Source organism: Silene latifolia, chromosome Y, assembly GCF_048544455.1.
Source record: "Silene latifolia isolate original U9 population chromosome Y, ASM4854445v1, whole genome shotgun sequence".
NCBI classification, from domain to species: Eukaryota; Viridiplantae; Streptophyta; class Magnoliopsida; order Caryophyllales; family Caryophyllaceae; genus Silene; species Silene latifolia.
Window position 1 is genome coordinate 136,700,367 of NC_133538.1, and position 14,740 is coordinate 136,715,106.

A 14,740-nucleotide genomic window follows, 5' to 3' on the forward strand; every position below is an offset into this window, starting at 1 on the left:
AGCGCATTTCGCGCAATTTCAAATCAATAATAATATGAACCAGTTTGCTTACGACTTGTCTCACTTACATTGCGATTCAAACTTTGAAAATGATTGTTTTAATAATGACATTGAGACTGAGGTCGAGGACGAACAGTTGGTCGAAGAAGAAGTAGAAATAGAACCACCTCTACAATTGAGAAAAGGGTTGGAGGAGTACGAACAGAAAACGTCGGTCATCGAAGATACCGAAACTATCAATGTAGGTACAACCTTAGAACCGCAGGAGCTTAAAATAGGAACTACTTTAAGTCCCACCGAGAGACAAGGGTTCATTAGTTTGTTGCATGAGTTCAAAGATGTTTTTGCATGGTCCTATAAAGACATGCCAGGTATCGACAGAGAAATTGCGGAGCACAGGATCCCAATCAAGCCGGAGAACAAGCCAGTCAAGCAGAAACTACGCAAAATACACACAGATTGGTCTTTGAAAGTCAAGGAAGAAATTGACAAGCAACTCAAAGCTGGGTTTATCAAGTGTGTCGAATACTCGGTATTTGGGTGGCTAACGTCGTACCGGTGCCGAAGAAAGATGGTAAAGTTCGGGTTTGTGTCGACTTCCGGGATTTAAACAAGGCGAGTCCGAAGGACGATTTCCCATTACCTCACATTGACATCTTGGTTGACAACACGGCAAATCACGCGTTACTGTCCTTTATGGATGGATACGCCGGTTATAATCAGATCAAGATGGCAAAAGAATACATGTATAAGACCGCGTTCAAAACGCAATGGGGAACCTATTGCTACACAGTAATGCCTTTTGGGTTGATAAACGCAGGGGCTACATACCAAAGGACCGCGACAATGTTGTTACATGATATGATGCATAAGGAAGTCGAGGTTTATGTCGACGACATGATTGTTAAATCAAAAGAGCGTGGTGGCCACCTTGGCACACTACGCAAATTCTTTGAACGATTGCGCAAGTATAACATGAGGTTGAATCCACAAAAGTGCGCATTCGGAGTCACATCCGGCAAACTGTTGGGTCACATCGTTAGCCACCGTGTCATCGAGGTGGACCCATCAAAAATCAAGGCCATAATGGAAATGCCTCACCCGAGAACCGAGAAGGAAATTCGAGGTTTCCTTGGAAGAATTCAGTATATAAGCCGGTTCGTGGCAAGGTTAACTATGATATGCAAGCCAATTTTTAAGAAGGTGAAAGTCGAGGAACACGTCATATGGGATGATCACTGTCAAGCTGCGTTCGACAAAATCAAAGAAATACTATCTTCCCCTCCCGTGCTCAGCCCGCCAACGACTAGATTACCGCTTTTGTTGTATCTTACAGTTACAGATACTGCAATGGGGGCGATGCTGGCACAGATAGTCGATAAAGAGGAAAGAGCAATTTACTACATTAGTAAAAAGTTCTTGGAGTACGAAATCAAGTATACTCAGCTCGAGAAGACATGCTTGGCTTTAGTGTGGGCGACAAAGAAGTTATGACACTACATGCTTAGTCATAGTGTCTGCATCCACTCGAAGATGGACCCAATCAAATATTTGTTTGAAAAACCAGTTCTAAACGGCAGAATGTCGAGATGGACTTTAATGCTTTCCGAATTTGATCTAAAGTATTTACCGCTAAAAGTGTTAAAGGGAAGGGCGGTTGCGGACTTCCTGGCTGATAACCCGATAGAATAAACTAAGGTTATAGATACGTGGTCATTCCCCGACGAAGATATCGTTCATATAGACAACGATACGTGGGACATCTATTTTGATGGAGCATCGAACTACAGGGGATACGGGATAGGAGTTCTACTCATTTCACCAGAAGGTGAACATGTTCCCATATCGATCAAGCTGGACTTTAATGTTACTAATAACGCGGCCGAATACGAAGCATGCCTACTCGGTCTGCACAGTGCTCTCGAGTTAGACATCAAAAAGCTTATAGTACATGGGGACTCGTCACTAGTAATCAATCAAGTTGCCGGGACATGGAAAACCCGAAGCGATAGCCTGGCTCCGTACCAAGCTAAGATAGAGGAACTAGAAAAATTGTTCGCCGATGTCAAATACGTGCACCTCCCCAGAGACGAAAACCAGTTTGCCGATGCACTATCAAAGCTAGCTGCTCTGATCAACATGCCTGATCATATGGATACTATGCCAATATGTGTCGAACGAAGGTCATCACCAGCTTACGTTAATGTAATCGGAGACACGGAAGAAACCGAGGCTGATCCTTGGTATCAAGCCATTCTGAAATTTAAAGAATCAGGAGAGTATCCACCTGACATGGACAACCGCGGAAAGCGCGCTATTCGAATGCTAGCCGCTCAATTCATTAGAACCAGTGATGGACAGTTGTACAAGAAGACCGCGGAAAACATCCTTCTGCGATGCATAGACTCGACAACTGCAAAAAAGGTCATGGAAGAAGTCCATGACGGGGAGTGTGGCCCACACATGAATGCCCATATGCTAGTTCGTAAAATCATGAGATTAGGGTATTATTGGACCATGATGGAGACAGATTGTCGCAAATATGTCAGACATTGCCATGATTGCCAAATCTTTGCGAATATGCAACACGTACCGCCATCACTGTTATATACTTTGACATCACCATGGCCTTTCTCAACATGGGGAATCGACATTATCGGAAAGGTCAACCTGTCTGAAACAGCTGGGCACTGCTTCATACTAGTCGCCATCGATTACTTCACAAAGTGGGTGGAAGTTAAATCATATAAAGTGCTACAAGCGAAGCAGGTAGCAAAGTTCATTCAGAATGAAATCATTTGCAGATATGGGGTGCCACATGAGTTCATTAGCGACCATGGCACTCACTTCCAGGCTGAAACTGCTGTAATACTTGAAAAGTATAAAATCAAACACCACAAGTCGTCACCTTACCGACCCCAAACAAATGGCGCGGTGGAGGCCGCTAACAAAACAATCACTGTGATTCTCAGAAAAATGACCGACAATTATCGCGAATGGCCAGAAAAGATACCGTTCGCACTATGGGGATATAGGACGTCTATTCGTACAACCACTGGAGCGACCCCGTTCTATCTGACATATGGGATGGAAGCAGTTCAGCCTGTCGAACTAGAGGTACCTTCTTTGAGAATCCTGTTAGAAAGTCAGGTTCCAGAAGCTGACTGGCTGGAGGCTAGGTACGACTCCTTGGTCATGCTCGACGAGCGACGGTTAAATGCACTACACCATGTTCAACTCTATGAGAAAAGGATAGAAAGGGCATTTAACAGGAAGGTGAAGCCTCGAGGAATAAAGGATGGGGATTTGGTCCTAAAATCTGTCCGTGCTTTACTACCAATTGACCCGAGGGGAAAATTCAAGCCGAACTGGGCCGGTCCTTACCTGGTAAAGAAAATATTGTCAGGAGGCGCAGTCAGACTAATAGATTTAGATGGAAACGAATTCACAAATCCGACGAACTTGGATCAACTGAAGAAGTATTATCCTTAGAACTCGTTCTTAATGTCGTAAAATAAAATTTTTGAATTGCAGTGCTCGCGAGCGAGTCTAAGCCGCGGCACTTTTGCTTCACTGCTTTCTGTGCGTTATAAACTGATAGTTGTAGCGCATTTGTTTTGTGGAACTACGAGCTCGGTTTGATTTTGTTGACAACAGATACGTAGGCAGCTCTTTATAAGAGTATAACCGACCCTTCCTTTAATAAAATGAAATTTTATGCAGAAACTGGTAATTTTAATAAATAGTAAGTCTTATTAAAATCGGGCGATGCCCATCACAACCTTCAAAAAAAAGAAGAAGCAAGCAACAAATAATAAGTACTAGTATTAAATAATAGATTGGAGTCGAAGGCTCCTACGTCTTCCTCTTCCCTTTGTATTTTGAGTCGCGTGACCGACGCTCCTGCAGAGGAGAGGGAGTCACGTCCTGTCTAACACGCTTCTTAGGAGGGATCATCGTTTCCTCCCGAGGGCCCAGCCTGTCTTTTACACTCAAACGAGGGCCTACTCTTCCTTCTAAGGCTGAGCCCGAATTTTCTCTTGAACCCAACCGTTTCCACACACCTGGCACCTGCGAGTCAGTCTTAGAAGTTTTCTTGGTTTCAGTTTTAGGTCCAGATGCAGACGAAAGATCATTAGCGAATAAGTCGCGACTGTTTCTGCCTTTGTCATAATATTTAATGTCAACAAGCTCATCCCTCCGCCACGAATCCTTGCCTTTGTCATAATCTTTAAGCCACTTAGTGTATGACGTGGATACCCAGGTAGTCTGAAGGCGCGCAGTCACGTACCAAAGGCGCCTTTGGTGCCACCTCTCGAGCCAATCATCACATATGGAGGAATTTAGTTCCCTTGCTCGTCCTAGAACAGCTTCACACTTGGGAATTACTTGTCTACAACCCATCTGACGCAGGACGCGGTCAGGGTAAATGTGAATAGACCGTTCCAAATCCAGTAGTTGCAAACGCCTGGTCCTATCATCCTCTGGAAGGATAGTAAAAGATTTGAGGCGAAGCCAAGGCATAAACCAGCAAAGGGGGCGACCTCCTTCTTCTGTCATTTTGTTTCTCCAATAAGCAAGGTCATCTTGATGCTCGTCTTCATACCACTTAGCACGCATAGTCAGCATGCGGGCAAGATACGAGTTTGGCTCGCGTGGTGGGGCAAAGAGCCAAAATCTTTCACAAAGCCACACCTGCGACGAGGGAAAGGAAGCGTGAAAAAAAAAAGATAAAAAAGACGAAAAAAAGAAAAAAAAGAAAAAAAAAGAGACGAAAAAAAAAGAAAAAAAACGAAAGAAAACGAAAAAAAAAAAACAAAAGGAGCAAAAGCCGTGGCAGAATACAACAAATACAGCAAAATCGGGGCAGAATACACATAATTGTGGCAGAAATCGTAGCAAAATATAGATAAGTCGTGGCAATAACACAAGAATTTGTGGTAAAAAAAAAGGGAAGCGAAAGAAAGCGAAATCAAGAGGATAGGTTTTGCTACCTGCAGCAGACGGGAGCATCCCGACCATTCAACATCAGGGTTTGTTTTCTTAGCATCTAAACTCCTAATAGTTTCAGCGAGAATAATCCAGGAAGGATTATGTCCCGTCTCCATTTGAGACACGATAGACACAAGCTTCGCTTGTCCTACACAAGTTGTCTTATTCATTCTATCTTCGAAGACATAAAGGTGTAACATGATCAATCCGAATGCTCTGCGGCAGTATACTGGCAGTGAAGTACTGTTTCGCAAGATGCAAAATTTCCGATGAATAGCAAAAAGGTTAATTTCGTCACCAGTGATTATATCCCCAACCTCCGTCTTAGAGAGGCCAAGACAGTCTCGTTATATTCCACGCCATCCCGAATGAAATTTCGGTATAGTTGGTACAGCCTCAGCATCCCACCCTCCAAGGGCAGAAAACTCTTCCGGCAAGGGGCAGATCTCCCCCTCAGGAAAAGCAAAGACATGGTTAAGGGGATCCCAATAGTTAAGGCAGTATTCCAACAAAGCAGGTTGAAGACGGATCTGGCGTAAGGGAAGTAATTGCGCCAGCTGAGCGGTCTTTAATTCTTGTTTCTCTGCGATAGTGAAGTCTGTCTCCCATGCTCGCGTAGCACTCACTAGATTATTTATAATAATTTATTTTGTTTGCACCAGTTTGGGAAAGCAGAATAAATTTTGTTTCTTGCAGCGCAACACTTCCTTATATATAGAAAGTATAAGAAGGAAGCAGCACCTAGGGTGGCACCCCTAGGGTACCGTTTTTTTGAGCCGTGTGGGCCCTGGGCCGCGTGCCTCTTAGGCCCGCACCCAGGTTGCGTCAATTTTAGCGCAATATGACGGGTCTTCGCCCATTCATCGTATTTTGGTGCGCCGGATTGGCCAATTTACCTTTCTACCCCCAACAAGTCAATAATTGAATTAAAACCCGTGCACACTTACGGTTTTATTTCCCTTTTTTGTTTTACGGTAGCGGGCTACGCCCACGTTGTTTACGGGTCATACAGAGTGTCTGAGTCGTATTTCGTGCTCACCTGTCAAGGTTCGATTTCAAAATGCCAAATTTTTCAGAATTCCGAAATTTCAAAAACTTTTTGCGAATTATGGATAGATGATCCAAGTCAAGGTTCAAACCTCAGAGTTCAAAATCAAATTTTGGGTCGACGACCCAACATCCAAATGATTCATTTCAAATTATTTTTAGGTCGACGATCCAACATTCCAGCACTTCAACTTCAAACCTCGGGTCGATGGCCCAATATTCTAAATGATGACAAATTCGAAATTCGGGTCGATGACCCAATCATTCAAAATTTTCAAATTCAATTTTCGGGTCGATGACCCAATCTTTTAAATGATCCAATTTTAAGATCGATGATCCAAATGTGCTTATGTGATGATTATTGCTTGTACATTTTTTATGTTTCAAATATAGCACGATATGCTTCAACTGGGGGCTCTAAAGTCTTCGACTTTAAAGCCATCTCAAACTGGGGGCTCTGAAGCCGTTGGCTTCAGAGACCATTATCAAGATGTAAAGGATGACATCCACCAAGAATTCAATTCAATACCAGAGTATGAAATGGAAGAATTCCGTAGCTGAAAGCAAATGATGAAAGCGGCGACAACCTCATCGGAAAGTCCCGTCCCATGTAGGCACCTGCCAGCAGATGATAAACTTTGGGCAAGTGTCAACAGATGATGAATTTCGGACAGGTGCCAGCAGATGATAAACTTTGGGCATGTGAAAGCAATTGCCGAACTACGACGCGGGTTTGATTCCGTCAGAAATGGATACGTAGGCGCCCGAGGATAAGGCTCAACCCACCATATATGCAATTTATGGGTCGACGACCAATGATGACAATTTGACGCAACAGAAGCAAGATTTAATCCCCGACGAAGTTTCAGGTATGATCTCTTCTTATGGCTGGCGAGCTTATATACGCAAGTATAATGGACTATAAACGACCCGCGGAATCCTCAAGTCGAGAGGGACCTGGGGTATACTTTGACTTTCACCTTCTCCAAGCCTCAGTCAAAGTGGGGGCTCTGTAGATACCCGTATCCGTCGATATTGGAATTTATAGAGAACCCGACAAACACCCGATGATGATAGGACACATGTATTCATTAGTTGTCATTGTCACTATTTGGAGTTCGTTTTACGATGTAGAATGGGCGTCGTCGATGAAATATTTTATTAATTTAAATGATATTTAAATTAAATATTTTTTAAAGTGAATTCATTTTATTGTTTTAATTTGAATTTATTTTCTTATATTTATTTTATTGAAAATAAAATATATTTTTGATTTGAAAAATCATTCTTTAGTTATTTGATTTGAAAAATCAGTTTATATCGTTTATAAACCGTATTTGAAGAACTCGATTTTTTACGATGGTTTTATACGCGATTTTGAGCTCGTTTTTAACTTGATTTGGGCACGATTTTCGAAGCAAACTCGAACCAACTCCTGACCCATAACCCAACCCATCACTCATCCTCATAACCAGGCCCTAACCCCATGCAAGCCCACATCCAAACCCCCTCCAATCCAGCTAATAACCCGTCCCAAACAGCCCGCACAACCAACCATTTCTCTTACCCGTGTTCAGCTTCACCAATCCCCAAACCCGCTCCAAACACCACTTAAACCCGTGCCCATTAACCCTAAACCATACCCTAGTATCCTACCCATATTACCTTAGCTTAAACACCAAGCAAACCCCTCATACAAACCCTAAAAACCCCACGAAATAGCTGATGGACAGCAGCTATGCAAACCGAGTACAAGGTCTCTTAACCCTATCAAACCCTACTTTAACTCCCTATAAATACCTCCCCTCCACCACACTTTCATTCCTGGAAGTTCTCCATACATACTACCGTCACTAACCAACAGTAATCTCCACAAACAAATCCTAATTGCCTCTCAAAACTCTCGAAAAAACCGAGACATCCAAACTGAGAAACAGTTTGTGTCTCTCTCGAAATACCATTCGTTTCCCCTTCAAATCTCCATTAAAATTTGAGTTTCTTGTTCCTAATTAACCATATAACATCCATCTATATCTTAGACAAAGATTCATGAGCCAAATTGACCTTGAGAGTACACGAATCCCCTCGAAAAACATAGTGTCATACACTCTGTTTTCGCGGCTTTTCCTGTCTGTCCAGTTCTGTTTGTGCTCATTTTTCGTGCCCAATAACTCTGAACGAGCGTGGTTTGTTTTAAGATATTTGTTCTCCTATCTTTCTAGTTTTCAAAACATCTTTTAAATCTAATTTTCACCGAGAAATGAGTGAGAAATTGCAGTTTGAAAGTTGCTGTCCAGATTTACAAAAAACGTGTTGTTGCTTTGTTCCTTCGTCGACGACGGCCTCTCGAGATAAAATCTACGATCTATTACGACCCAAGACGGTGTCAATGATACATGTAGGTTGAGGGTGCATCAAATCCTCCTCTTCTCCTTTTTATTTCGTTCTTTTTATGTTTGTTTTTTATTGTTCGTTTTTACATTGTTTATCGTTTTGCATCGTTTGATATCGTTAACTATGAAACTAGTTTAGTCTGAGTATGAGTTAAAATACCACCATGAACACCCGCGTTGACTTGAGTTGGGAAAGAAATCCGCCAGATCGGTCGGTCTATCCCCTTCTCATTTACATATCCTCGTGTTCAAGGTAGGGCATTAATAAAACGAATTCTAACTTTGTTCCTCGCTTTTGACCCCTCGCTTGTCTCGCTCAATTCGGCCTACCCTAGGACCCGTTGCATGTTAGTTCAACCTCTGATTGTTAACATATGACTCATTTAGACGATATTAGATCGATTTAATAACCTAATTAGACATGTTAGGGTTTTAAAACGATGTTTGCATATCGTATATCGTAGTAGCTACGACCTTGTTTGAAATCCGATACTTGACTTAGTAGAGGCTGTTATTGACGGGCGGGGTTAGGTGTCCTTATGGGCTTCCTAACACGTACCCTCACCCCTTACTCAAGATCTATGGTTTGTGGATCCGTCTAAATACCATTGGATTACGAGAGTCGTTCAAATCGAGTGATATAGGGTACAAGTCTTTATCTTTAATCACTCGTAGTCGATTGACTTTATGCTTTTCGATGAAAGGTGTAAAGTTGACTTGAACGGTTCCAAGTTCCCATAAAACTTGGTGGCGACTCTAATTTGTCTTAATTCGATTCGAAGGAACCTCGAGTCGATAATGCCTCCTGTGGATCCCGCGGACGCAGATCCCGCGGGCGTTGTCCACACCTTGTCATCACATATGAAGCAGCCAATGGTGTTTTTATAGGATAACGTTTCTTGCTAGTATTGGTGTTGAACCTTCTAGGGTTATGACCATTCACCATTCCCATAATGTTTTCAGTGAGCATTGCAAACTCGACATGTCCATCATTTTCCTCATCACTTGAGGTTGATTTGCGAGCGAACCCTTTCTCTTTAGAGCTTTCACTAGAGCGCTTCATGAGGGTTAGCTCATGAGCCATGAGTGAAATCATTAGTTCATTAAGGGTAAAAATGGATAACTCTTTGGCCTCATCAATAGCCATGACTTTCGGTTGCCATTTTAAGATAAGCTAAGTATTTTTCGGACTAAGTCCTCGGATTCAAAGTTTCTTCCTAAACTCTTAAGGTTATTGACAATACTAGAAAAGCGTGAAGAGAGACTATTGATTGGCTCATCTCTTGTCATGTTGAACATCTCATATTGTTGCATAAGAAAATCAACGCGGTATTTTTTTTAACTTGTGACGTTCCCTCATGAGTAAGGCTTAGGGTGTCCCAAATTTTTTAGCCGAGGTACATTCAGAGATCCGGTTAACTTCTTGTTTACCAATGCCATATTGAAGAATGAACATGACTTTAGAGTTTTCCACGACCATCACATAGTCAGCCTCTACATATTTCTCCTTGCTTTTGAGGGTTCTAGTGCCATTAACATTAGTAACCATGATAGCAAGGGGACCCTTTTGGATTATTAACCAACACTCATAATCTCTACTCTTAACATAATGTTATATGCAGTGTTTCCATCAAGTATAATTTTCACTTTTGAAGATAGGTTATTTAGTGTGTTTAGATTCGTCCATATCTATAGAATCAACTCTTTGGTAATGAACCAATATCAAGTGTACAAGACTCTGATACCAATTGAAGAGTTAAGAACAATAACACCTAAAGAGGGGAGGGGATGAATTAGGTGTACTTTTTAAAATTTTATTTTCAACATAACAATAATGACCTGAAATGAATAGAAATTTTATTTTGAACACTTGAGGGACTTAAACATTTTAAGTTCACAAGTTGAATCAGCGGGTCTAAGTCAGAATATTGAACACTGTGACATAAACAAAATTGCGAGATTAACAAGAAATAAATAAGGCAGCAAAATGTAAAAGTAAATGAACAAACAAGATAAGATTTTACAATTGGTTTGGCCAACTATCTAAAGGCTTACAATCAATGTTATTTATTGCTTGTTTAGAAATTTACTCATAAACCCCTTACAATAAAACAATTCGCCAACCTACTCCTATAGCACTCCAACTTAAAGTAATTCCGCTTCAAGAGTTTTTGTTATTATCTCATAGGTTTATAGAGTCATGGATCTCAATCGTTCACTTAATGAACAGGTAGATCAACTTTAGACTTAAACACGAGATAATGGAACAAGCTTAAATGTCAGTGTAGCGAACTGATTCAAGGAGACTTGCAGCTTTAGAAAAACGGTTGAAGACTTTTAAAAGAGAAACGATTTTGCAAATACTTCAAAGAGAAAAGCTTTAAATACACAAATGATTTGCAAAGGTTTTTCTCAATGAATACTCATAAAAGTCTTAGAAAATAAATGAGAAGGGGATCTATTTATAAAGGAGCAAATGTTCTAAAATGGGTATACTACAACATGCTTTTTTACCTTGTGTAAAAAGGTGGGTGAAACAGAAAATGTCTGTAATACTTCGTATTTTATAATTATATAAATAATATTATATTGTATTTATACGAGTTATGTTTGAGACGGAATAATAAAATAATAATAATTATTATTATAAGATGGTAATGATAATAATAATAATAAGTTGTAATGATAATAATAATACGTAATACGATACATGTATAATATACGTATACTATACACACTTTATATACTTCCACCTCACCTTATATACACTCCGCCTTATCCACCCTATCCCTTATCCATACAAAATCTAACAAAATCCACCATAAATTTTAAAGAGAAAAAAGGGAGAAAGAGAGATTAGAAGAAAATTGAGATTTTGTCCCTCCGACTCGAGTTCGTAAGATAATACCGTCTTAAACTTGTTTATATATTATTTAATTTATACTATTGACCCGCATCGACCTTGACTCGTCTCTGACCACCCTTGACCGCTAGTTTGACCGCCGTTGACCGTGGAAAAGGGGGGTTTGACCAAATATAAGGTGTTATTATTGTTGTTGTTGTGCAACCGTCTTAAGACAGAATTTTAACCCACCTTTAGTGACTGACTTGGACCGGTTTTAAGTGGGTTTTGTCGGGGGTTGAGTGGGGGTTATAGGGGTAGTAATGGGTGGTGGAATGGGTGGCATTTGGGTGGTGTAAAATGAGTCCAAAAGAAGGCACACGAGATTGGTTGTTGTTTGTTAGTTGTTATTGTTGTTGTCATGTCTTGGGGTTGTTTTAATACCACAGGTTTTGGTATAGGGGTTACTCGACCGAGTGGGCCTTGCTCGGTCGAGTAAGGTGTTGGGTGCTATGAGTTTGGGCTCTGATGAGTGATGTGACCATAATTAGAGCATATTTAGTCCCCGAATTAGCCTTGTTCCCATGCTTTTTAGTGCATATTTGTTCATTTATTGTCTTTAGTTCTTTGTTTTGCATATTCTTTGAGGTTTTGTGTCCTTGGTAGGAAAGGAGTGTAAACCTTGCATTTTCATGGCAAAATGATGCTAAATTGATTGAATTCAATGACCAAGCATCAAGGAGAGACAAGATTAGAAGGCCTTTGTACATACTATAGTAGATGGACAATGATGAGAAAAGATCCTTGCATCCCCGAGGAAATCCTCAAGGATTTTATGAAGAAAAAGGAAGAAAAGAAGAAGGAAAGAAACTGCCTGACAATCCGTGCGTCTTCCCCTGAAGACGCCCGTCCACCACCCACAACCCGTGCGTCTTCCTCAGCTGGACGCCCGGGCAAAAGCTCCCAAAGACGCCCGTCTTCACCCCCTGGACGCCCGGGCAGAAGCCGCCAAATCCGTCCGTCCCGTGCTAAAGACGCCCGGATTACCAGACAGTCCCATTTCGTCTTCTTCAAGCTTCAAGGAAGGATGCACATCTTTTTCTAGAGACCGGAGTCTCCCTAAAGAGACCGGCGATTCCTCAACAAGGGACTTAATCGTCATTTAAGCCCTTAGTTAACCCTAATTCATGCACCTAATCCCCACTATAAATACCCCATTAGTCTAATTAGAAGAGCATGTTCTTCTTAGCAATCTTTAGTGTAGTTAATATCAATCAAATCTCTCTTTAATCTTGTAATCAATATTTAATCAAGTTTTAATACAAGTTTTATTTCCTAAATCTCTCTCTTGTTCATCTTTTATTTTGGGTAATTGAAGATTATTTGGGTTATTATTGGGAGATTGACAACCTCTCAATCAAGCATTCAAGTACTTCTTTTATTCTTTGCTTTATTATTGGAATCATTAGTAGGTATAATTCTCTTAACCCCTCTTTAATTATTGTTAATCACTTTTATTTATTCATCATGTTTCACTTTGTTGGTATGATTGACAACCTTGCTAGCATGTTCAACATGATAATGAGTGAGTAGTTTCCTTAGCTAGGGTTAATGGGTAATTAGGGGAAACCAACATGGGGAATGATTCATGCTTAAATTAATATGCTTCCATAGTTTATTTGCTTGTTTGTTGTGATCTCAACTTATGCACATGTTATGTTTGATGAAATGTGAGCCTATGAATCCTTGCATTTTTTACCCATCACCTATCTTTTCAACGAGACTTGTAAGACAAAAACCAACTCGAGTCTCGTTAGACCATGCATATTGTTGAGTAGGGAAGATTAAGTCGACTTGTAGGTGTTGTACAATCTAATCGATTCGGCTCTGGGACCCAAACTTTCCTAGGATTGTAAGATATAAACCAACTCGATTCATCACAACAATAATTGCTTGCTTATAACTTGAGAATATGTTTGTATGATCAATTCTCATGAATCCCCTATGACCCCATGACACCCTAGTGCCTTTTATCAATTGTTTACATCCCTTTTAATTCATCTTGCTTGTTTATTTTCATTGCTATTTAGTTTAGTGATCTTCTACTTCAAACCCCAATTGTGACACCCCTTAGACACCACTAGTTGCAATAGAAATCTCATCTCAATTCCCGTCCCTTGGGATCCGACCTTTACTTGCCTCTTTACTAATTGTAGAGTTGTTTGTGAAGTTATAAATTGTGTTTTGGTTTAGGTGCTCCTAACGACAAGTACTGAAAAACTAAACCCCGCGAGGGAATCACACCGACCAAAAATGGCGCCGTTGCCGGGGACGGTGTTAACTTGATTTAGATTTTCTTATATTGTTATTAGTTATGTCTTTCTTTGCCTTGGGGAAGTAAAACTCCTCAAGGTTTGTTCTAATTGTTTTCGAGTTGTTTGATATTTTGCATGTCTAGAAGGTCACAAGGTGACTTGTTACCCTTTGATCACGAAATTGAAAGAACTTTGACAACCAATAGAAGACTTGCTAGGAGAACTTTGAGAGGTATTGATGAGGTTGTAGATATTCAACCAAATACTATTGAGTTCATCAACCCTTTTGCAAGAGAAGGTGAGGAGAACCCAAAACAAAATCGAACACAAAATCAACCCACAATGCCTAAGTTTTCATCACAGTCCGTACCCACCGAGGAGAACCTACCCAATGGTACTCCCACACCACAACATCTAACCGGAAATTTTATTGCCAAATCCGCATTTATTCAATTAGTCGAAAGAAGCCAATTTGGGGGGATGCCTAGTGAAGACCCTCATTCTCATATGGAGACTTTTTGTGACTATTGTTATGCAATTTCTCAAACCGGTGTAACTCAAGACCAAATTCGATGGGTCTTATTTCCTTTTTCTCTAATTAGCACCGCAAAACAATGGTTGAAAGGCCTTGATAAGGCTACTCTCGGAATTGATTCTTGGAAAAAGTTGGCTCTAGCTTTCTACAAAAAGTTCTATCCACCGGAAAAGACTAACATGCTAAGAGCTCAAATTACGGGCTTTAAGCAAAGGGATGAATAATCTTTGTATGAAGCTTGGGAGCGATTCAAGGGAATTTGTCGCTCATTGTCCTCATCATGGACTTAGCGAGTGGTTCTTGGTACAACAATTTTGGAACGGTCTTTATGAAGATTCAAGGAACATTATCAACATGGGATCAAATGAAATGTTCACCGAAGTTGATGACAATCAAACTTGGAACAAAATTGAGGAAATGTCGGTCCACAACTCACAATATAGTAAACCTCGCAAGGCTACTAGAGGAGGAAAGCATGAAGTGAACTCCATTACTTAATTGGGAGCTCAACTTAGTGCTCACATTGATACCATCAATTTGAAGTTTGAAAAAGCTATGGCTAGACTTGAAGAAGCCTCAAAATCACCAAAGCATCATGTTAATGCCATGACGGCAT

At 40.7% G+C, this 14,740-nt stretch overlaps 1 non-coding gene across 1 annotated transcript; it reads right to left on the reverse strand.

Moving 5' to 3' along the window:
* Positions 1-14,303: 14,303 nt before the first annotated feature.
* On the reverse strand, positions 14,304-14,411 carry LOC141634893 (small nucleolar RNA R71). Its single transcript, XR_012539610.1, has one exon. It is a non-coding gene; the product is annotated as a small nucleolar RNA R71 (small nucleolar RNA).
* Positions 14,412-14,740: the final 329 nt, after the last annotated feature.